General features: G+C 57.5%; 1 protein-coding gene across 4 annotated transcripts in view; it reads right to left on the bottom strand.

The window, feature by feature from the left end:
- The window catches only part of LINGO3 (leucine rich repeat and Ig domain containing 3), a 29841-nt gene extending 8290 nt beyond the window's left edge, over positions 1 to 21551 (bottom strand). Inside the window, exons 1-3 of one of the 4 annotated variants that reach the window (XM_064396369.1) lie at positions 20016 to 21551; positions 10922 to 10990; positions 6080 to 6183 (exon numbers count right to left, since the gene is read on the bottom strand). The gene's annotated coding sequence lies outside the window, so the exon portion shown is untranslated. Of the gene's footprint in view, positions 1 to 6079; positions 6184 to 10921; positions 10991 to 18972; positions 19134 to 20015 lie in introns of those variants that run through there. The other 3 variants (XM_064396370.1, XM_064396367.1, XM_064396368.1) reach the window with 3 other exon arrangements.
- Positions 21552 to 22204: the final 653 nt, after the last annotated feature.

Raw genomic sequence — 22204 nt, 5'->3', positions numbered from 1 at the left:
GCCAGGGAAGGCAATGCCAACCACGCTGGGCTGTGCCAGCATCCTCACAGACTCTGCCACCCTGCTCAGCCCCTCATGGAGCTGGGGCTGGGGTTGGATGGAGTGTCCAAGCAGCCCTGCAGTGCTCCCCTGCTCCCTGACAGCTTGCCAGGATTGCTGCTGGACTCTCCACCAGGACAAGCCCCGTGTGCTCCCCTGTGCTGGGCTGTGAGCAGGATGAGATCCCGACTGCCAGGAACAGACTCTGCTGGACCAAGCAGGCTCCGTGGGCTCGAGCCTCCCCGAGCTGCTGGCAGGGGCTCGGAGCAGAGGACGGGGCACTCGGGATGCTGATGCCAACAATTCCCTGGCTCCAAGCTCTGCCCATAGGGAAGGGAAAACTGCAGCCAGAGCTGCCCCAGGACACAGCTCCTCCAGACCTGAAGAGGAGCCCAGGCCCCAGTGCTGTGCCAAAGCCCGTCCAGACGTCTGCCTCTTCTTCCCTGCTGGAAAACCCCGAGCCCTCAGTCACACCTTCCAAAAACACCATTTCCCCTCTATGGTTTTAGGCTGAAATGGAAAAAAATGAGGGTCCCTGGGGTCTGCTTCACTGGTGACACCACCCACGCTGATGGTGGCCCCAGGGGCTGCTAGGGATCCCCAGGGGGGTGTCCTGGCATCGTTCAGAGCTGGCAGAGCCCAGCTGGATGCCCAAATGTGAGGACAGGGAATCCAACTGTGTTTTTCCAGCTGTTGCTGCAGCTCAGAGCAGAGCACAGTTCCCAGGGGCACTGAAATGAGGCCCCAAGGTGACCTGTGCCACCCTCCAAAAACAAACCAAAAGCTCCTGCAGCTTTATTTTAGCCCTTGCCTCAAGTCTGCAAAGTCAGTGGGTCTGGAGCCACCCTGAGCTTGGAAAAACCCAAGAGAGGGGGGCAGGGGGAGGATAGAGGTGATGGGGAGGAGATTCAGGAGCATCCCTCAGACCTTCCCTGGCTCCTGGGGTGATACCAGCAGATTTTTCCCTCTGCACAGGGCAGCAGAAAGATCCTGGTTTATGCTGGAGCGTGGAGGAGATTAAATCAGAGCTGAGACAGAAACAAAGAGGCAGAAACTGGAGGGTCAAAGGAGGCCAGGGATGTGCCCAAGCCTCAGCTCTGGTGATCAGGCAATTAGCAAGCCAAGCATGAGAATAAATAATCCAGCTGAAACAGGGAGAGCAGGACAGAGCTGGGGGTAAGAAGGAAGGAAATAAATCACCAGACCTAATGGAGAATTATCCAGGAGAGAGTTATTCCTAATCCCATCAGGGGCTGGCTGGGAAACAAATTCTCCTGGCTCTGTGGCTCTCAGCACACTTTTCTGGGTCAGGGCTGGGCTGGGCAGGCAGGAGGGCAGGGCTGGAGGAGCAGAGGGAGCACCAATGGCTGGGTGGGCACCGAGGGCACCCTCAGGGTCCCTACAGAGCATCTTCCCACCCCACAGGACCTGGTGAACACCTTGAGGCTCCTCAGGCCACCAAGTGGCCATCCCCTACAGCCCTGTGGTGGCCGTGCTCCTGATGTCACCCTGGTGTCCCCCTCAAGGCTGCTCGGGCAGAGCAGATGTTGCTGGCAAGGCACAGGAACGGGGAGGGGAGCGTGGCAGGAGCTGCCTGTGCAGGAGCCAGGTGGTGTCTGGGTCACCACACAGCATCCCCGGGCGTGACTTCAGGGACGGCTGGAGAACATGAAAAGCTTCCACAGAAGGGAGTTATTTTGGTGAGTGGCAGCTGCTGCCTCTCACGAGGCTCCTCCTGCTCAGCAGCCCCAGGTCGCGGGGCAGCTCCCAGGGAGGCAGGATCTGCCCTTCCTTCCCAGCAAACCTGGCGTCTCCACGGTGTCTTCCCACCCCAGGATCCCATCCCGAGTCCTCAGCAGCCGTGGCCACAGGACTCTCCACTCCTCTCCCACGTGGGAACTCCCAGCCCTCGCAAACCCCAGCACCGAGGATTCCCTGATGAGCCACGGCACCAAGGAGACGACCCGAAAGAAGCCACTGCTTATTTTTAGAGACAACCTTATGATTCCCGAGCACGTGGCCCAGGCAACACTGCACAGGCAGCCCCAGATTGGCCGCAATCTGCTTTTCTTCTTGACAGACATCATGTCTGAATCTCTATCTCCACAAGATGCTCCCAGGAGAGGAGACATTTAGAGACGGCCACAACGTACAACATTTCTGAAAGGTCACTGCCTGCACCAGGCAATGAGGAGCAGAAGCCACTCATCAGCAACAGGGGCTTTAGGGAGGTGTTTAATATTCCATGAGCATCTCTATTTCTCTACCAAAGTGGATAACTCTTCTAAAAGTAGGGGAGGGGGCAGGGCAGGTGGGTGCTGGGCTTGTTTCCACCCAAGGTGGGTTGGCTGAACACCAGTCAAAGCTGAATCTCTGCTGCTGGGAAATGGTGGCTGAGACTGAACCTGACCCGGATCTCAACAGCCTCAGAACCTGCTGGACCGGAGCAGAGGCTGAGCTTGACTCCCCCTCTTCAGCTGCATCCCAGACCACCCAGCTGCCACTGAGCTGTTCCACTCATGCCACCAGGAACCCTGGAGCCGAGCCCCACACAGTGGCTCTGGTCCCTGCATGGACAGCAGGGGCTCATTTTTTGAGGGTTCAAGTGAGAACTTTTAATTTGCAGAAGCCCATTAACATCAGGGGCAGGATGAGGAGGGGCTGGGAGGCAACTGCAGGGTGACAGCCCATGGCTCACAGTGCCAGGACTTGCTGGTGTTGTCCCATCCCAGTCTGTCACCAGGACCGGGTGCTGGCCACAGTCCCCATGGTGTCCTTGTCCCTGAGCACAGACCCAGCCAGGAGAGGCCCCAGCAGCAGGGTGACAGCCCAGATCTAGGAGACTCCCACTGCAAACCCAGCTTTGTCCTCTGCCACCAAAGCTGGGCTTTGCCAAAGTCCCCATCCAAGCCCAAAGGTGCCCATCCAAACCACTTGGCCAAGCTGGCCTGGTGTCAGGTTTGTCCCCAGCCTGGGAGCAGGGACAATGAACCCAAACCCCTGGCATCTGTCCTGGCACCTCAGCTGTAAAGTGCACATGACATTTGTGGCTGCTGGATGTACAAGGCACGAGCCCACAAGAGCCCCAGCAGCACAGATGTGACAGCCAGGCACAGCCACAGGCAGAGAAAAGCAGGGCCAGCTCCTGGCAAGGGCTCCTGCCCCCACAGAGACACAAATGCAGAGCATTACATGACAGAGGGGAATTTTCTCCTTCCTCTGCAGCTGCCTCCCCCTCCTGCCTCCCTCCTGAGCTCATCCCTCACCTTCTGCACCGAAACACAGCCTGGGAGCAAACTGGGAGCACTGAGGGCAGCGTGGCTGAAGCCACGTGGGAGGGGACACAGCAATGACCAGGCAGGACATCCCCAGGCACGGCACCAGGGGTGGTGGGGACACCTCTGGGGGTGTCCCCTCCTGCTGGGGGGGACAAATCACCCACAGGGGCTCTGAGCAGCAGGGAGGACGTGAGACCTTGTCACAGGGAGGGACCCTGTGCCTTCACTGCTCCAACCCAGGCAGCTTCAGCCCAGCAGCTCAGTAACAAAGGAGGTGCTGGGGCAGGAGAATGAATAAGGGAACAGGAAAGCAGAGGCTGTAATTAGGCACCTTTCAGAGCGCTGATGGATGACGATGATGACGCTGCTCGGGGGCGTGCAGAGCGCTGGGATGCTGACGTGCAGCCACCCCCCAGTGCCAGCACTGGTCCCAGTCGGCCCAGTGGTGCCCAGCAGAGCCCTGCCCTGCTGCTGGACAGTGATTTCAGTGCCCAGGAGAGCCCTGCCCTGCTGCTGGACAGTGATTTCCTGGTGATTTCAGTGCCAGCAGAGCCCTGCCCTGCTGCTGGACAGTGATTTCAGTGCCCAGCAGAGCTCTGCCTTGCTGCTGGACAGTGATTTCCCAGTGATTTCAGTGCCAGCAGAGCCCTGCCCTCCTGCTGCTGGACAGTGATTTCAGTGCCCAGCAGAGCCCTGCCCTGCTGCTGGACAGTGATTTCAGTGCCCAGCAGAGCCCTGCCCTGCTGCTGGACAGTGATTTCCCAGTGATTTCAGTGCCAGCAGAGCCCTGCCCTGCTGCTGGACAGTGATTTCCCAATGATTTCAGTGCCAGCTGCCTCCCATGGGCTTTGCCCCAGCACACGACCTCATTTGTCCAGCCGGCCCAGCCATGCCAGCCCTCGTTAGATCAGCTCGTTCATTAAGCTCAGCACTCCAGCAAGGCTGGCCTGGGCCCCTCGGGGGGCTGGCACATAAATCACACCCTGATCGCTGTCACTGGCTGCCAGTGCTGGACCTTTGATGGCAAAATCTCCTCCTAATCCCTCACCTGAGCTGTGCTGACACCGGTCAGGCAGTCCCAGCCACCCCTTGGAGCTCCTGGATGAAACAATGGCTCTTGGCAGCCTTGACCCACAGGGAGGACCCTGCTCCCAAGGGCCGAGCCCCATGGCAGCCTTCATCCATGGCAGGGGTGCCCAGCAGGGCCAGCTGCCCTCTGCAGAGGGGGCCCGGAGCCCTGGCTGCTCCCAGCCAACCTCTGCACCTCGGCAGGGTGATCCATCATTCCAGAGGCTTTAATCCCCCTGGACTGCTGGACGTGTGGGCAGTGGAGCAGACTGACAGGCCAGACTGATGGACAGCTGCCTGCTCCGAGGCCAGCAGGGACAGGCAGCTGTGACTGGAGAGCAGCCCGGTCCCAGCAGGGCTCAGCTCTGCAGAGCCCAGCTCGGAGCTCTGCGGGGGCAGGGGGGAAAGGGGGCAGAGATGGAGCCCCCGATTTGCTGGAAACCCTGCTGGGAGTGGGAATTGCAGCCAGGAGCAGCACGGAGTGACAGCTTTCCCTCCCCCTCCCAGCTCTGCTCAGCATCAGTCCCGGCCTGAGCGCATTTTTTAAGATCTGTCTACAGCTGCTGCTTCATTGGAGATTTTATTGCCATCCTGATTATGATCATGGGAGCAGCGAGAGCAAAATGCCATTACAGGGGTGAAACGGCTCCTGACATCCCAATCCCTCCCTGTGGCGCCAGACTGGAGCGGGACAACCCCTGGGGATCATCCCGGAGAGGGGAGGGGACAGGGGATTCACACCATGGGGAGGGGACAGGGGGATTCACCCCATGGGGAGGGGACAGGGGGATTCACCCCAGGGAGAGGGGACACGGGGATTCACCCCATGGGGAGGGGACACGGGGATTCACCCCAGAGAGAGGGGACAGGGGATTCACCCCATGGGGAGGGGACAGGGGATTCACCCCATGGGGAGGGGACACGGGGATTCACCCCAAGGAGAAAGGAAGGGACAGGGGGACTGACCCCGGTCCTGCCCAGCACAGATCCCTCCGGGCATCGCTGCCCACATTCCAGAGGGGCCCAGCAGAGCCCAGGGGGTTCCAGCTGTGCCACCCCCAAACCCCCCCGGTCTGGAGGATGACACTGATGTGGCAGCGGTGACATTTGGAGTGAGACACGCTGGCGCCAGTCCCGGATCTGTGGCTGCGGAGCATCAGCTGGGGCCGGGGCACCGGGAGAGCAGCTCCTTTCCCATGTGCGGCCCCAAGAGGATCCCAAAAGCCAGGAATCTCCATGGGGGAAGGGAAAGGGGACGGCGGGGCCGTGTGGCTTCACTCCCTGTCTGGCATCTGGACAGCAGAGCAGGGGCAAAGCCTCCAGATCTCCTCTCTGAGCTGATGAACTCCCAAATGCCAGGAAATCCACCCAAACCCAAACCACTGCTGCACATGGATCCTGGCTGAGGGTCCAGCAGTGACCAAGGCTGGGGTCCCTGCTGGCTGCCACCAACCCAGAGCTCAGCAGCCAGAGTTTCACACCACAGCTCTGCCTGAGTTACTCCTGGCTTGTTCTGGGGTGGTGACAACAGCTGGAACCCTCCCAGCTGCTCCAGGGGACCAAGGTCCTGCTGAGTGCTCCTGCTGCACGAGGAGATGGGAACAAGGAGGGGGCTAATGCCACCACGCAGGGGTGGCCACGAGGTGAAAATGAGCTGGATTTTGAGTGTGCCAGTGCACTGCCCCCAGCCTCACCGTTCTGCAGGTCCAGGGCTGCTCCGACATCGGGATCTGCTGAGGCATTGGAGCCTGGGCATGTTCAAATGGTGGAGTGTCCAGCACTGCCAGCCTCGGCTCCTCTGCACGGAAAGCACAAGGAGAGCACTGTCAGTCACCTTCCCTCGGTGTCTGCCACAGAAATCCCAAATAAACTCCAAAGGCCAGGGATGTGGCACCCAGGCACTCCCCAGAGAGAGGGAGCATCCTCATGCTGCTCCAGCTGGATGAGTGACCTGACCACTGCAGCTTGCCTGGTTTTATCTGTAAATATAGAAGTGCTATATATTTATATGAAATATTATACATTTATATGAAATATATTTATAATATATTCACTATATATTATATATAAAATACACTATCTGTTATATTTTGTTATGTTATATAATGCATCACATATATTATATATAATAATATAGTTAATATACTAAATATAATTATGATACAAAACATATATTAATATATAAAGTAGAATAATACATATTATTAAATATAATAACATTATTATTTTATAATATGTATATTTTGTAACACACAAATATATTTCTATTTTATATGAATATAAAATTATATCACACTGTGTGCCCTGAAGGATCCTCTCCCCACCTGTCCGAGCCCAGCCCTGCCTGGGTAGCTCTGGGTGGAGCAGGGAAGACACAGCAGTGCCCTTGGGGAGTCACAGTGCCCTTGGGGAGTCACGTTCAGGGACTGCAGGAGGGCACCAAACCCACCCAGGGGGTGCCCACTGCCCAGGAGGCCTCGAATCTGGGGAGATTTCACCCAAACGTGGCAGCAGAAGTGCCCCTGGCTGGACCCCCAGCCCCGTGCCCCCTCCCCGGGCATTTTGGGGGACCTGGGGGGGTCGGGAGATGCTCCCAGCACTAATGCTGAACAAAAGATTTGCTGTGGTTTTACCGAATTGCTTTGAGCTCTCTGGATCAAGTTTAATTTGCCTGTTGCAAAGAAAGAGGGAATTTAAATAGCTCCTTTTGTGTGGAAATCCTGCCTAAGAGCCTCAAGCGTCCCCTGTTCAGCACACCCACGCAGGGACGCTGCTGCTGCAGCTCAGCAGCTGCTCTGTGCCTGCTGCAGCCCTCACTCAGGTCTGCAAGGTGGGGTTGGGCTGGGCAGCAGCAACCGGGGTAATTCCTGCAGGGAAAGGCTTGGGGAGCCTCAGGCAAAGGAGATTTCCACGGCAGGGACTCGCTGGGGAATGAGGAGTCAGCTCTGCAGCGGCAGCCAGCCCTGGGGGCACAGGGATCACACCCCTGGCACATCCCGGACCCAGGAATGATTTTTTATCTTGATTTTTTTTGATTTTTTATTAATAAAAAAGTATAATGTCAATCTGCTAATATAGGTCATGGTACCTCTGATAATTTCTGTGTAGCCTGATCTATAGATACAGTCTGCACCTCTGAGCTTGTATTTGGGGATGAAACTCATGTATAACAGCACTGTTTTGTTTCAAAAGATGGTAAACAAGAGGGTTTTGTTCTTGTAAATATCATGCAGCATAATTCTCAAATCCTTTTTTGTTTTTGCAACACCATCCTCAGTTATGTCTTTTCCCTCCCTCACCCCTGTCCCCTGGGGGCACAGGGATCACATCCCTGGCACATCCTGGAACCAGGAATGCCGTGGGGGATGGAGCTCTCCATCCCCGTGTGCTCCTGGGAAACCCAGGGCTGTCCACGTGGGCAAACCCTCCCTTTTGGGGTTCCCAGAGAACTGTCAGTGCCCAGCTTCTGGGAAAGCTAAAATTCCTCCAGGAAAGCAGCACCACCCCAAAGTCAGAGGGATTCCCTCCAAACCTGCAGGATTTGGCTCACGTGCAGGGACAGGGCTGAGGGTTCCACACCTCTGCTCACCCCCAGGCCCCTGGGGGCTGTGAGGCTGCAGGACTTGCACCAATGCCTGGCAATCCCAGCTCATTCCCTGCTCCACACTGCCTTCCTTCCCTGCCCTGCCTGAGGGACCCAGAATTCTCCCTGGCACAGCAGAGACCTGCAGTCCCAGCTCCCAGAAGGTCCCAGTGTCAGTGGGATACACTGAGCCCTTCACCCCAGCCAGTCCCTGGGTGGCAGGGGTGCAAATCCCGTGTGGGATGCACAGAATCAGTCAGGGACACTCCCCAATAAAGGAACAGCCCTAAACCCCCCACAGCAACAGAAATTCCCTGCTCTGGGCACACCAGAGCTCCCTGCTGGAGCCAGGGGATGCTCCAGCCCCTCCAGGAGGTAGGGCTTGGGCAACAGGGACAGCTCAGGGCTGGCAGCAGGATGGAGAAGCCCAGGATCCCAGCAGGATGAACAAGCCCAGGATCCCAGCAGGATGTGAAAACCCAGGATCCCAGCAGGATGGAAAAGAACAGGCTGGAAAAGCCCAGGATCCCAGCAGGATGGAGAAGCCCAGGATCCCAGCAGGATGTGAAAGCCCAGGAGCACAGCATGCTGGAAAAGTCCAGGAGCACACCAGGTTGGAAAAGCCCAGGATTGCAGCAGGCTGGAAAAGCCCAGGATCCCAGCAGGATGGAAAAGCCCAGGATCCGAGCAGGCTGGAAAAGCCCAGGATCCCAGCAGGATGGAGAAGCCCAGGATCCCAGCAGGATGTGAAAACCCAGGATCCCAGCAGGATGTGAAAACCCAGGATCCCAGCAGGATGGAGAAGCCCAGGATCCCATCAGGATGGAGAGGTCCAGGATCCCAGCAGGATCCCATCTCCTCAGGAACGTGCCCTGCAGCACAGGGAGCTGGAGCACACTCTGACCCAGCACCTGAAGTAACAGCAAGAATGACCCAAACCAAGCCCTGAGATGCAGAAACGATCCATAAACACCTGAACTCACCTCAGCACCTGCAGGGGGGAGCTTGTGGCACCTCCAGCAACTACAGCTGGTGCAATTCCAGAAGGAGTTTGCCTCCAGGGGATGCAGTGTGTGTGTGCTTTGAGGGACTGGGGCTCCAGGGACTGATGCCCAGAGATCTCCTGTGGATCCCTGGGGCTGCTCCAGTCCTGGGACACGGGATAACTGGGAGGGAAGTGGGTTTGGTTCTCTTGCAGCACCATGTGTGGGACTCAAATATTCCAGCAGGGATGGAGGAGGCTCCCCTCAGAACCAGCACCACCTGAGGGTAAATCCCAACCACACCAGCCCAGCTGCTGCTCCCCATGGCTGGCTCCAGCTCTGGGGATGGAGAAGGTAAAATTTCAATCCAATTCCAGCAGGCTGGACACAGCCATGTATTTACTGCAGACCTGCAGAGAGCAAACTGCAGTCAGCCCAAACGTGCTCAGCTCCTGCCCTGAGCAGCCTCTCCTGCCCTCCCTGAGAGGATTCACTCCCATCCTGCCCGAGCATGGGGAACATGGAATTGAAGCTCACTTAGAGACCACCTGAGCTTGGCTTGTCAGGTGAGTCCGTCATTCCCAGCCCTGGGAATGAGCTGATGGTCTTGGCATTTGTTTTTGGCAGCTCCCAGGTCACTTAGCAACCTCTGTGTCAGGTTACCTCCGGGGGTTTTGTCTGCAAATACATTTTAATCCTTGTGAAAGGGGACCCACCAGCACGTGGGTGAAGTGCCTAAAGCCTCCTTTGGTCCCACATGGTGACAGCAGCACAGCTCCCTGGCCCTCTGTATGTTTGTGCCACCAGCGTTGTTGTCACTTTCTGCTCCTGTGCTTTACTCAAAACTTGCATTTAAACTCTTTTTTGAGCTACTCAGTGGAGGAGCCAGGAGAGGATTCCCCTCTCCCTGGGTACCACATGGGACCTGCTTCTCCATCAAGGAGCTTCCAGTTCTGCACAGGGGATCCCCTTGAAAAAAGAAATTCAGCAGCAAATCCCAAAGCCAAACAGGACCCAGCTGTCCTGGAAATCAGCAGACATCCAGAGAACCAGACCAAGGTGCCCAAGTTGAGCTCTTCTAAGGCAGGAGCATCCCTCGGGATGTGCACAGCACCTGTTCCCTGCATCACAGCAGATCTGGCTCATCTCAGACCACTGCAGAAAGGGCCCTGGGGGTCCTGGTCAGGGACAAGTTGGATCTGAGTCACCGCTGGGTCCTGGCAGCCCAAAGGGCCACCCTGTCCTGGGGACACCAGGCCCAGGGAGGGACTGTCCCACTCTGCTCTGCACTGGGGCAGCCTCACGTCCAGGGCTGGGGGCACTTTGGGCACCACGAGATCAGAAGGATCCAAAGCTGTTGGAGAGTGCCCAGAGGAGGGACACGGAGCTGGGGAAGGCTCTGAGGAGCGGCTGAGGGCCCTTGGCTCGTTCAGCTGGAGCACAGGAGACTGAGGGGAGGCTCCTGGGGGCTGCAGCTCCTGCCCAGGGCAGGCAGAGGGGCAGGGGCTGAGCTCTGCTCTGGGCCAGGGCCAGGAGCCCACGAAGGGCTGGAGCTGTGGCAGGGCTTGGCATGGAGCTCAGGGCAAGGCTCTTGGCCCCGAGGGTGCTGGCACTGCCCAGGCTGCCCAGGGAATGGTCCCGGCCCCAAGGCTGCCAGAGCTCCAGGAGTGTTTGGACAGCGCTGCCAGGGCTGCTCAGGGTGGGGTGTTGGGGTGGCTGTGCAGGGACAGGGGCTGCCCTGAGCATCCCTGTGGGATCCAGCTCAGGATCTTCTTGGATTTGATCATTCTGTGGATCCCAGGACACCTGACAGTGCCCAGATCCAGCCAGTGTCACACAGCCCTGGTATCCAGGAGCATTAAGCCAGAGACTTCTGCTCATTAGTGTAATTAATGTCAGATTTCCCAGCCAGCTGAGCTTACAGCTGACCTTTAGTTATTGAAATATCAACAACAAAAATGACACATTACCATGGGGAGGTGTCACAGGCTGCTCATTTGAAATCCTCTCTCAGTGACAGGCCCCCAAAGAGTTTCTTTCTGCAAAAGTAAATGGGAAAATTTGGAAAATGCTCAAGGAAGGAGAAAGAATTCAGCTCCACTGCAGGGAGACAGCATCTCCCAGCTTTGGGGACACAGCCACAAATGACCCCAGGGAGAGAAATGGAGGGAGAAATAAGGCAGAGCTGTTAGAAATGAAACAGAGGGGAAAAAGGTCTGTTTCTTAAGAGTCTTGGGAAAGTCACTGAGGTGGAGAGAGCTGAGCCAGGACTGAGGCAGCAGGGAGAGGTCCCCAGGCCATGGAGTGATCCCTGTACAGGGACAGGGACAGCTCTGCCCAGTGTGAACTCAGGGGCAGTGACAGCCTGAGCCAGAGAGACCCTCAGGGCATGGAAAGAAACCCAAAAACCCGGCAGCACTGTCTGATGCTGGATGAGCCTGACCCAACAGAACACAGCCCCATTTGTCACTGCTACAGCAACAACCTGCATCTGGATTTCCAGAGGTTTCCAGATGTTGATGCGGGCTGAGCAAGGCAGGGAAAGGCAGTGGTGCCACACTGCTTTGCCACAAGGCTGGTGCTTGATGTAAAAGTGACCCTGAAGGTAAGAGGTCAGACCCTGAGATTTGTTTTCCCTCAGGAAATGATGCCTCAGGTTTGAGCTTTTCTATTTTTCAGATTCTGTGCTGCTTTAGTGTGTGGGTCTGGGCTTCATGTCAGGGGATGGTGAGCTCTGTGCACAGAGCAGGGAGACAAAACAATTCCTGCTCTAGCTGGGGACCAAGGACAAAGGATCCAAACCTCAGGCCCAAGAGCACAAACAACGTGGGCTGAAGAGAGAAAAACAATAAGGATGGGACTGCATGGGCTGGAGCTGGAATTGGACGATGAACCCCAACATGCAAATGGAGCAGAACTTAAAAGTGAGAGACCCCGTGACTAGATGTCCATTTTGTGACCATTTTGGTTCATCTTGGCTGTAGCCCTGGCTGGGCTGGAGGGTCCAACCTCCACAACATCTCCTGGAATAACTCCCAGAGCACTGGGCACGGCTGGGAGGGATGCTGGCATCACCCACTGCACTTCCCTGGGAGCAGCCCAAGGCTCCTACTCCTCACCAAGCTCTGGAATAAGGACTAATGAAGGCAGGATTATTTCTCCCCACTCCATTAGTCACACTTGGTTAATATTCCTGCTTATGAAAAAAGGTCACAGTTTCTCTCTCACTTATGTCACTCCACCTTCCATTTGCAGTTGCAGGGTTCTGCTCCTTTTCCATCCCTAATTAGTGTTCAATTACAGGGGCCCTGCCCCAGCCCCCCAGCAGGCACAAGTCCTGGGCCACGCTGCCTCTCCTGGGTCTCCTTGTGGAAAACTGACCCAAGAACAGCCCTTTTTTCCTCTGGCAGCACAGAGGGAACCAGATGGACTTTCCTTCAAATGAGATTTAAATGGAAAAACACAAAATAGCTCCTTGTGCCAATACTGAAGGGTTGGTGTCCAGCTGTCCTGAGCACGGGGAAGGTCAGCCCAGGTGACCCTCTGGAAAAAGAGGCCAAAAGCATCAAACACCCTCATGGTTTGCTCCTCTGGCTGCAGCACTGAGAAGGGGTTGGAAATGATTCCTTCAACTCTTCTGATGCCTTGTGAAGGCTGACCTGGAACAGAGGTTAGACAGAGCTAAAGAATAAAACAGGGATTTATTAAAAGGGGATGGATCCACTTTGGGTACTACAAGAGCCCAGCCAGGGCTGCACCCAAGATGAACCAAAATGGTCACAAAATGCACGAGCGCTCACGGGGTCTCTCACTTTTATCAGTTCTGCTCCATTTGCATATTGGGGTTAATTCCAATTCCAGCTTTAGGTTATGAAGTCACATCCTTGTTTTTCTCTCTTCATTCCATGTTGCTGATGCTCTTGTGCCTGAGACTTGGATCCTTTGTCCTTGGTCCCCAGCTAGAGCAGGAATTGTTTTGTCTCCCTGCTCTGTGCAGAGAGCTCACCCTCCCCTGATATGAACCCAGACCCACACACTAAAGCAGCACAGAACCTGAAAAATAGAAAAGCCAAAACCTGAGGCATCATTTCCTGAGGGAAAACAAACCCTCTCACCTCAGGTGAGGTGTTCCACCATGGAGTGTGGCTGAGGGAGTTGGGATGCTCAGGGAGAGCCCCTTTAGCTCCCCTGCCCTGCAAACCCCTGCTGCTGCTGTCCTGTGAGGAGCACAGTGAGGACTGTGCTCAGGAGGCTTCAGAAGATGGAAAAGAACCTTCCCAAGGCTGCCTGAATCCCCTTAGTCCATGCTCCATCCCTGCTGGTGGCACCTGACCTGGCAGCTCTGTGTCACAGCCACAGCTCCGGGTGCTCAGGGGAGCTGATCCCACAGAGCAGCCACCACCACCTCCCTGGCTACTCCAGCCTACAGACAAACCCCCTCATCCTCCTGCACTGAAACAGCAGCCAAATTGAGAGCAGAAGCAGTCAAGGCCTGGGGGAGCTTTCTGGAGATGCCGAGGATGGGAATTGAGTTCAAGATCAGGCACAGCTCCCACTGCAGGTTGCTGCTCCTGCTCCTTCTTCCCTCCCGTGCCTGCTGGGATTTGCTGGGTGCAACAGCCACGATGTCCCCCACTCCCAGCTCTGAAACCAGCAGGGCTTCACTGCAGGGACACACTTTGGGGTAAGTGGGAGTGGGGCTGGCCCAGCCTCATCCCCAGTGGGTCCAGCTGTGAAAAGCAGGTGAGCAGCACTGACAGCAAGGAGCCATGGAGTGCCCGGGTGTGCTGAGCAATCACACAAGGGACACACAGGTGCAATGCATGGACATGAGGATGGGCTAAAGAACAAGAAGGGCAGATGCTTGCAGCCCTCTGAAGTGATGTGATTTTACTCTGTACGGGTTGAACTCTTCTGAAGTTGTCTGCTGGTACTCTGTGTATCATCATGTGGATGTCTCAACTGTGACATGTGCTGTGACACTTCACCTCCCTGGCAGGAGCAGGACCATCCCCAGCACCCAAAGTACCCCCAGTTCCCACTCAACTCTCTGGGAACATCAGAATCCTGTGCCGTGACAGGGACAGCACTCAGGCTCAAACACACCCAGGGAGGGACAATATTTGGTTTAAATTTTTCCTCAATTCCCTTCCCACTGAATATTTTCTCTTCTCCATTCCAAGAACTTCCTTTATTCTCCCTGTCTCCCTCTAGCAACAGTATCTGGGAGAAAACAATGAATTTTTAATAGGAGGGGGCGGTGGGAAGAGGCAGACCCTGAGGCAAGAAGAGAAAACATTGATCTGTTAAATCACCCCAATCAGCAGGAAACCACATTTAAGGGAGAGGGAGCCACGTGAGGACCACACAGCAGGGCCGTGGTCCCCCTTTTCCCTGTACAGTGGATGTTGTACAAGTCCCAGCCAGGGTGAATCCTGCTCAGAGGACCTCTCCCAGCCACTCCACACCCCCCTGGCCATGGCTGATGTGGGGCTGGGGGTGCAGGACCCCCAGGCAGCCCCTTGCACAGGGCTGTTCCTCTGCAGCACCTTCCCTGGGAGGGTGGGCAGGCCCTGGCCCAGGGTGCCCAGAGCAGCTGTGGCTGCCCCTGGATCCCTGGCAGTGCCCAAGGCCAGGCTGGACAGGGCTGGGAGCAGCCTGGGACAGTGGGAGGTGTCCCTGCCCATGGCTGGATGGGCTTTAAGGTCCCTCCCAACCCAAATCATTGGGGATTCCACGATCCCAAAGCTGAGCTGTGCCCACCTCCTGCTCCCCACTCTGCTCTGCAGGGCCAGGGCTCATCCCCACGGAGCTGAGGATGCCCAGCTCCCCTCCCTCGGTGCCTGGCCCTGGCTCCCCACCCCAGCCTGAGCCTAAATATAGTCCCTGGTTCTCTTTTCTTGTAGACACAACCGGTGCTCTGAGTCAAAGTCCTTTCCCATGAACTCACTGTTGCTTAATAAAGCACAAACCCTCGGAGACCTTGATGCTGAGATCTGTCATTTTAATTCCCAGTAACACTTGTTCCTCTCCACTCCAGTATGTGGCCGCTGCTATTTTGGTTGGCACATCGGGAGCTGAACAAGGAGCCCCGGCGCTCCAGATCTGAGCTGGGCAGAGCTGGGACAGCTTTGAAAACCAAACCCTCCTGATGGATGGGGCTGCAAGCTGCAGCCGAGCTCGTGGTGGCATGAAAAATTCAGGGGGAGGAAGGCAGGGAAGCAAGGGAAGAGCTGGGCTGAGGCAGAGGAAGGAGGAGGGCACGCTCAGAGAGATGGATCCTGCCTCTGCCCCCTGGCTGTCCCAGCCTTGGGGTGCCCACGTGGATGCCAAGGCACCACAGCAGCCTGGGGAGCACAGCCCAGACCCTCTGTGCTTTGTTTTTGACCCATCCCTGGTAAAGCTGCTTCTGTTTGCCCAAATTCTCTATCCCAGTCTCTGCTGTTTGGTTGTTCTGGGGTGAATTTGGTGCTGTCCTCAGCTTGCCCATTGTACATGGAAAAGAGGGAATGGCAGCTCCTGCCTGGGCCTGGGGAGGGCTCTGCTCTCCCACCACCAGAGCCATTTCCCCACTTTGCCCCCCATCCTGCCCAGCCTCAGCCCCCACCTCTGGCACCCCACAGACCTGGGGCACCCGTGGGGTTCCAGCTCCAGCCCCAAACACCACAGCTCAAATGGGATCCGAAGGAGAATCCAGCACATTCCATTGCCAATGGCTGGGCAAGGCTCTGGCCACTGCAGCCACTGCTGCATCCCTGCTCCCACAAGCCCTGAGCTTCCTTGTGGAAGCAGCTGCTTTGTCCTTCAAGGCAAACCCTATAAAAACTTCACAAACAGAAAAGTCAGCCGAGGGTGCCCAAAGCCCACTCTGTTTCCTTCCACAGCCACTGTGGCTCTCAGCAGCTTTTCCAAGCGTTCTCATGGGATTTATTGCTTTTCATCTCCTCTCACTGATCACTTCTGCCCTCACCTGTTTGTTCTGGGGCTTTTCCAGGACTCCCAGAGCAGATCTTTGGGCTCAGGCAGCACCTCCCACCCTCCCTGCAGCCCCATGGACCGGAGACACCTTGCAGGATGCTCCCTGATCCTCCCTCTGCCTGCTCACACAATCCCACCATGGCCAGCAGGAGTTTGGCTGCCTGAGGGTCTGTGCCACCCTCCAAACCCAGGCTCCACACCACAACCCCTACAGCCAGGGAAACTGAGGCACGGCACACACACAGAAGGGTTTTGGAGCCTTGTGGCAAATCAGTGCCACTGGGGACAAGCCCAGGGATGGCCTCACTTGGCTCCCACTTCCCCTCCCTGTAGCTGTGCCTTTGGGGACGTGGGGGGATGTTGCTGGTGACAGGAGTCCCCCCCGGGCTGCCCACACGCACCGGCGGCACGGGAATCGCCGCTGCCCCCGCACAGCGCGCCCGGCCACGTGCTGCACATTCCCAGCGTTATTCCCAGGGCTTCCAACACCCCTCTCCCTCTTCCACATCCCCATCCCGGGGATGGGAACGCGGCAGCGACGCGGCTCCGAGCTGCCGGAGCAGCCCAACTCCTCCTGCCTTATGGCAGCTCCGGCTCCTCACGGAGAGAAGAGGAGCCACCTGCTCCCTGGTGGGATGCTGGGAGGGGGGAACAGGAGAGATCTGACAGGCAGGAGTTGGGAAAAATCCATCCCAAACAAATGGATTGGAAACCTTTAAAGGCTGGGTGCAGCCGGCGCCGAGTCCGTCTGTGCTGCTGGGCTGTGAGTCCAGTGTTTAATTCGGGCCCAGGAGGGAAGAGCAGGGATTAGGTTTGGGCCTTGGAGCCAGGCATGAGTTCTCTGGTGAGGCAGGATTAGCACAGCTAATAAAAGCAGACATTCCTGAGCTCTAAACACTACAAAATAGGAAAAAAGCCCCTGGCCCTGCTATCTTCAGCCAGGGATCAGCAAAAGTGCATCCCCCAGAAAGGCTGAGCCTGGCAGGAAGGGCTGAGCCTGGCAGCAAAGGCTGAGCCTAGGATGTGTCCCAGCTCTGCCCAGCACAGCCACATCCCACCCTCAGCATAAATGCCCTGGACAGGTGAAACACAACCCAGCCCCTGTTCCTCCTGCTCCCTCCTCCAACAGGGCAGGATAAAAGCAAAATCGACTGATTTTTAAGCCAACTGTTTCCTGAAGCTGCTTTGCCTGCTGCTCCCTGCTCTCAGGGTGCTCCTCCAGCTATTTTGCAGGATGGGCACTGGAGAACAGCTTCCCCCAAGATCAGCCCACAACCCAAGAGCTTTGGGAAAGGCTGCAGACATCCAAGTGGGGTTTTTGCAATGTGAAAACCGCAAGAAATCTTGGGTGGACCAAAAAGCACCTCTTCAAGCTGCTCTGGCCATAACCCAGCTCCACCTGTCCTCCAGCAGCCAGAGGCAGCAGCTCTGTTGCCTCCCCTCTGTGAGTGCCACAGAACCACTGGTGATAAAAACATCAGTGCAAAATTAAACCAGATCAGCCCAAGGCTGCCCAGCTGACAGCTCCCCCACTCATCTTCAATTATTCTCCCATTTAAAGGACGTGCACCACGTTGTCTGCCATGCCCCAGGGTGTTGGGATTTTATCCCATCTCCTTCCTCCAAGGGGTGATGGAGCTTTGGGGTGCAGAGCAACCCCAAGGGCCCCGTGCTTCCCAAAGGGTTATTGCAGGGTTCACCACCTGCATTTGGGATTTTAACACATACAAGACCACATCACTGCTGGGCAACTCTGCTCTTGGAAGGCTTTTTGGTTTTAATGCCTCATGTTTTGATTGAGAGGGTTGCAGGAACTTTCCCTGCCTGGATGAGGCTTTTCCCATGGTGACACCCCTGCTTTGGGGCTGCTGCTGGGATTTGGGGTCTCCCTCCTGCAGGCTGCACATCCCCAGGCAGGGTGAGAGTGCATGAGAGACCATCCACAAAACCAAGCAGCAGCCAGGAGCTCTGCTAGGCCCGGGCTGGTGTTCCCCAGGCCACCAAACATCCCCAGTCCCGGTCACTTCCCTCTCCAGCTGCCCTGGCTCCAGGGCTCCTCACTCCCCAGGGCTGGCTTTGTGCTCTGGGTGCTGCCAGGCTGCAGAGCCCGGCACGGCTCCACTCCCCATCTATTTCTCAGGCACTCTGCCTTCTCCTGCCTTCCAGGCTGCTCTTTTCTCCTTCCCAAAAACCTCGTCTCAGGGTAGGAAGAGAAAAAGCAGCTGCTCCTCTGCAACCGCCGCGGGAATTGGAGCACCTTTTGTCAGGTTTTAGCTCAAATCCACTTTGCAAGTGGATTAAGGAACTGGCACAAAAGTACTCTGGATGGAGAGTGGGAAGAGGCAAAGGCTGCTATTCCAGCACGGCAATAGGAGCCAGGAATGCTGCGCTTGCTGCCTGCTCCATTTCCCCGAGAAACACGACCCGGTAACATCCGCGGCTAAACCAACCCTCGGAATTTTCGACAGGAGAATCCGCCTAAAATCCGGGATGCTCGGGGGAAGAGGCAGGAAGGGCCCTGGGGTGGCGAGGAGTGAGGACCTGCAGCGCCCGGGGGGAAACACGAGCGAGAGGAGACGGGAAAAGCTTTCCCGACGCCCGGCGATGCTCGGAGCCGCTCGGCTGTGCCGGCAAAGGGGCTGCGAGCGGCGGCCCCAGCCCAAACCGGGGGGGGCACTGCGGGTACCGGACCCCCGGGAGCGCCGGGGGATGGAGCGGAGCAGGGGCGGGCAGGACCCGGCGCCGAGGCGACACCGCCGCCACCCCCGGTGCGACCCTGCCGGGGCCACCAGCGCCGCCCGCCGTGCCGAGCCCCCTCCCCGGGCACGGCCGGGGGCTGCGGAGGGGCCTGGCGGCCGCGGGCGGTGGGCACAGCCGGGCAGCCCCCCCGAGCCGCCGGCGGGGAGCCGAAGGAGGGAGGGATGGAGGGAGGGATGGAGGGAGGCTGCGTGTCCCCAGGGGCGGCGGGGGCTCGGCGGCCGCCCCCCGGCGCCACGTGTGCGCCTCGGCACGACCCTCCCCGGCCCCGGGACCCCGCACTCACCGCTCGGCTGCCGCTGCGGGGCTGCCCATGGCGCGGCGGCGGCGCGGGCAGAGCCGCAGCCCCGGGGGCGGCGCGGCGGCGGCTCCGGACGGACCCCGGCCCGGCCCCGGCCCGTCCCCGGGGGCGGCGCGGCGGCGGCAGCGCCTCTCCAGCCGCGGCGGGCCGTGCGCGGAGCCGCCCCCCGCGCCCCCCGCCCGGCCGGGGGAGGGACGGGGCCGGGGGCGATGCGCGGCCCCGGGCGGAGAACGGGCACAGCCCCGGAGGAACGCAGGGAAGGGCACGGGGGTCTCCTCCCCGCGCAGCCGTGAGCAAAGGGGAGGGGTTCCCCCGGGCAGCCTGGGGTGCCCAAGCCTCGGAGTGCCCTTGTTGAGGTCCCCGACCCCATGCCAGCACCATGGGGACCACCCTGCCTGGGGTACAGAACCTCATGCCAGCACCGTGGGGTACCCCCGACCACCCTGCCTGGGGTACAGAACCTCATGCCAGCACCGTGGGGTACCCCCGACCACCCTGCCTGGGGTACACAACCTCATGCCAGCACCGTGGGGTACCCCCGACCACCGTGCCTCAGCTCCCCCAGCCCCACTCCGCACACCTCGGTACCCCCACACTGCCCTGCCTGGGCTTCCTCCATGCCAGCACCCACAGGTGCTGCCACCCTGCCTGGGGTCCCTCAGCCCCACAGCAGCACCCCCAGATACCCTCCCACCCCATCCCCATGACACCCTGTTTGCATCCCCCTGCTTGCCCCAGGACAGGGTCTGGGGGCCACCTCACCCTGAGCTCCCTCTGCACTGGAGGTGGTTGTGGGTGAACCAGCCATTTCCCCTCCATCCCTTGGGAAGTTGGGGCAATCAGGGCACAAACAGAGCCGTGACCCCAGGAATGAACGCAGCCCCCAGCCCAAGCAGGGCTCCTGCCTTTGTGCCCCCACACTGGGCACCACTGTCCCCTGCAGCAGTGCCAGGGAGATGCCAGGCTCACGGAACAATGACATGGAGCCCCCCAGCAGCATCCCCATCCCCCACGGGGACAGCACTCACCATTGCTCTTCCTCCTTGGAGTTCTCCTCTTGCTCCTGCTGAAGCCTCCTGAGCTGTGGTGATTTTCTTAATTGGGCTTTGAGGATGGCAGAGGCCAATTCCCTCCTTGGCTCTGACTTGCAGGGTGGAATTGTTGCTCCTCTCCACTCATCAGTGGTCCAGGCTGGCCTTAGCCTTGCTGGTCCCTGGCCTCAGTGGGCAGCTGCTGCAGAGTGTCCTGTGCCCTTGATGTGCTGTGTGCCAGCTGACCAAGCACCACCTGAGCCATTGGGTGACATTTGCTGCGTCTAACAGCGCTTTTCAAGCAGGGTTTGGCAGCATCTTCTTCACTTTACAGCTGAGGAAGCTGAGGGCAGAGCTCAGGGGGAAGGAACGGGGCTCAGCACTGAACACCAGGCGGGTCCAACGCCGTGCTTTCACCTGGACTGGCGCCGTTTGTGCAGGATTTTGTCAGGAGAAATGCCAACAGCTCTCCCAGCCTTGTCGGTTCCACTCCCAATTCCCATCCCTTGCTGCAGCCCAGCGCTTCTGCTGATGGAGGTTCCTGGTGCCTCCTGCTGCTCGCTTGCTCCGGGATGTGGATTTATAATTTCATTGCAGGCACACGCAGCTCGGGCTTTCCCATTTGAGCTTCATCCCCAGCCTCAGCCCTGGATCTGTGGTTAAAACCAGGAGATTTATGTGACTGGGAAGGAATTTCATTGCTGTTTGAAACAATATCAACTTATCTCCTTAGGAAAAGATGAAAAATCCAAGCATGAAAATCGTGGCCGGTTTAGTTGGGGATGGATTTTTAAGAGGCCGGCATGGGGGGGAGGGTGTGTCGGAGCAATCCACGTCTCATTTCCATTCCCCAGGATGGAAAGGTGATTCTGGCTAATTTGAACACAGTCATTAAGCTGCTGTATCAAAAGCACAAAGTCAATTAAGCAGCGTCCCCCCCCACCCTGGCCCTGCAGGCTGCGCTGTTTTAATCAAGGATGGGGGGAATTGCTGCTGCTTCCACACAGCTCCCCATCCCGGTGCTGGGAGCTGATTTTGCTGGTGGAAGATGCTCTCCTGCCTGCTGGCCAGGGTTAGAGGTGATTTTGGGGGAGCAGACTGCTGACAAATGCACTGGGGGATCTGGGAGAGCCCCAGGCTGGAGCAGGGTGCTTTGTCCTTGTCCCCTCCCCAAGCACCTCACCAGAAAATCAAGTTATTTCTGTCTTACCGTGCCCTGCCTGCCATTATTTTATTTTGGGGGAAACCAAGGTTGTGGTTCCAGCCTGGGCTGTGGGTTTTGGCTCTGCCCTGCTCCCCCTCTGCGCTCTCTCTCCCACCCATTAACTCCAATGCCCCTCTGGCATCATTTTGGGCTTTGAGGAAGGAGCAGGACAAAGCTGTGGAGGAAAAGCACCAGGCTGAGCTGACCAGTTCTGCTTCCCCAAGCCAGAGTCCGTCACTGGACATCGGAGAATCCCATGGGGCCCTTGGTCTCGTGCTCCAATTAATTCAAATTGGCTTCAATATGAGCATAAATCCAAAGGGATCTTAGGCCAGGAGCCAGGGACAGGTTGGGGAGGAGGTCCCTGCCAGGGGCTGTGGCATTTGGGGTGCTGAGATTGGACCCAGGCCCCTCCTTAGGGAGCTTTACCCCCACATGTCACCTTGGTCCCAAGAGCCTGGCCCTAAACAAAAGTAGCATCCCCAGAAGTGAGGATGGGAGCCCATAAACCAGCAAAACCCTCCAAAATCTTGCTGAGCATCGGGATTGGGATGAATGGGGCACCTGGGTGCCAGCTGGGAACACAAATATCACAGAATCATATCATCATCATGGTGGGAAGAGACCTTCAAGACCACCCAGTCCAACTGTGCCCCACTTTGGGGGGACACACAGAAGTGGCAGGACCCTGAGGCTGCCCATGCTCCAGGGAGGGTCCCTGCCTTTGGAGGTGCTGTTCCAAGTGAGCCAGCTCTTGGGAATGTCTTGACAAGTTTTGCTGCTTTCTGGGGCATTTTCACACAGACTCAGCAAAATGATTTAGGGAAAAAAAAAAAGTGTGAGAGAAATAAAAAAATCACAGCTGCTCTGGCACACGCTCAAAATCTCAAAGAGTTTTTGACTGAAACGTGCCAAGGGGAAAAATTAATTCCAACAAAGTGAGAAGTAAAGTCCCTTTTGCCCCCAATTCGCCCTCTGTGGT

The sequence above is a fragment of the Passer domesticus genome, chromosome 21 (assembly GCF_036417665.1).
Source record: "Passer domesticus isolate bPasDom1 chromosome 21, bPasDom1.hap1, whole genome shotgun sequence".
Taxonomy (NCBI): Eukaryota; Metazoa; Chordata; class Aves; order Passeriformes; family Passeridae; genus Passer; species Passer domesticus.
This window is presented reverse-complemented; position numbering and strand designations above follow the sequence as displayed.